This window comes from Sinocyclocheilus anshuiensis, unplaced genomic scaffold (assembly GCF_001515605.1).
Source record: "Sinocyclocheilus anshuiensis isolate Anshui unplaced genomic scaffold, SAMN03320099.WGS_v1.1 scaffold60, whole genome shotgun sequence".
NCBI classification, from domain to species: domain Eukaryota; kingdom Metazoa; phylum Chordata; class Actinopteri; order Cypriniformes; family Cyprinidae; genus Sinocyclocheilus; species Sinocyclocheilus anshuiensis.
Window position 1 is genome coordinate 147682 of NW_015554068.1, and position 2382 is coordinate 150063.

Sequence of the window (2382 nt, forward strand, 5' to 3'; positions counted from 1 at the left end):
TATTTATATTTTTTTTTTCTGAGTTTATTTATTGCAATTCTGAGTTTGCATCTCACAATTCTCAGTTTATTTCTTGTAATTCCGAATTTACATCTCACAATTCTCAGTTTGCATCTTGCAAATCTCAGTTTATTTCTTGCTATTTTTAGTTTACAATTCTGAGTTCATATCTCACAGTTCTGAGTTTGCATCTCACAATTCTGAGTTTATATCTCGCAATTCTCAACTTATTTCTTGCAATTCTGAGCTTACATCTCGCAATTCTCAGTTTATTTCTTGTAATTCTGACTTTACATCTGGCAATTCTGACTTTATATCTCGCAATTCTGAATTTACGTCTCGCAATACTCAGTTTGCATCTCGCAAATCTCGTTTTATTTCTTGCAATTATGAATTTACATCTCGCAATTCTCAATTTATTTCTTGCAATTCTGAGCTTACATCTCACAATTCTCAGTTTATTTCTTGTAATTCTGACTTTATATCTCGCAATTTTGACTTTATACCTTGCAATTCTCAATTTATTTCTTGCAATTCTGAGCTTACATCTCACAATTCTCAGTTTATTTCTTGTAATTCTGACTTTATATCTCGCAATTTTGACTTTATACCTTGCAATTCTCAATTTATTTCTTGCAATTCTGAGCTTACATCTCACAATTCTCAGTTTATTTCTTGTAATTCTGACTTTATATCTCGCAATTTTGACTTTATACCTTGCAATTCTCAATTTATTTCTTGCAATTCTGAGCTTACATCTCACAATTCTCATTTTTTTTCTTTCAATTATGAGTTTACATCTTGCAATTCTGAGTTTATTTCTCACAATTCTCAGGTTAAATCTTGCAAGTCTCATTTTATTTCTTGAAATTCTGAGTTTACATCTCAGAATTCTCCATTTATTTATTTTTTTGCAATTCTGAGTTTATTTCTCGCAATTCTTAGTTTACATCTCAGAATTCTATTTGTTTATCGCAATTCTCAGTTTATATCTCACAATTCTGATTTATATCTAGACATTCTCCGTTCATTTTGTGCTGTTCTGCACTTATTTCTCGCAATTCTGAGTTTATATCTCACAAATGAGTTTACATCTCACAATTCTCAGTTAATTTCTCGCAATTCTGATTTATATCTCACATTTCTCAGTTAATTTCCTGCAATTCTGAGTTACCATCTCACAATTCTCAGTTGTGCTCTCTACATTTATTTCTGAGTTTATTTCTCGAAATTCTGAGTTTACATTTTGAAATTCTGTTAACATCTCACAATTCTCAGTTTATTTCTCGCAATTCTGATTTATATCTCACAATCTTCTACACTCTCTTGGTAACATGAAACAACATTTTTTTTTTTCTCTCCCAAGTACTGACCTTCATGTTCCCTAAACATTAGCCCCTTTTACCAACTTAGAGTCTAGTTGCCTGCCCTTTCTTGCCTTTCACATGGTTTTTACACATTGTAAAGTTAAAAAAGAAAAGAGAATCAGAAGTGGAGAGCTGTACCCCCTGCTGATCGCACCAACAGCTGTTTCTTATTCCAATGAAAAGTGTGAAGTGACTAGTGTTTACATTGCTATCCACAGATATCACAGACACAAGCACAAAACATCTAGAATGAAAGAATGTGGAAAGCCCCTGATGTAAAAAAAAACATTCGAGAAATCTCAGCAGAAATTTTAGACATAACAAAAAATTATATGATGACAGCCATCCATGAAAGTATTTATTGTGCACTCACTAGAAGCATAAAGCCCTGATTATGTTCACATATATATTGCATTAGTGCTCATTCACTTTTCTTGATTTAGATACTGATAAAGTGCCATTTGAGGCTTTAACTTTTTTTTTTTTGGTCTATATACTACTGTTAAAATGTTTGGGGTCGATAAGTTTTTTTTTTTTTAATGTTTTTTAAAGTCTCTTAACAAGGCTGCATTTATTTGAGCAAAAATATAGTACAAACAGCAATACTGTAAAAATATTTCAGTTTCAAATAACTCTTTTCTATGTGAATAAATCTAATTTATTGCTATGATGAAAGCTACATTTTCAGCATCATTACTCCAGTCTTCAGTGTCACATGATCCTTAAGAAACCATTCTAATATGCTGATTTACTGCTCAAGAAACATTTCTTATTGTCAATGTTGAAAACATTTTAACATTTTCTGCTTAATTTTGTGGAAAACGTGGATTATTTTTCAGGATTCTTTGATGAATACAAAGTAAGAAAAAAAATATTTGGGTGGATTGAAACAAAATGACTAAAACCTAAACTAAAATGAAAATTAAAACCGGAAATATAAAACTAAAACCAAATTCAAAATATTAATAAAAACTATAGTAGTATATACATAACACTAAAATAATTGATATTTATA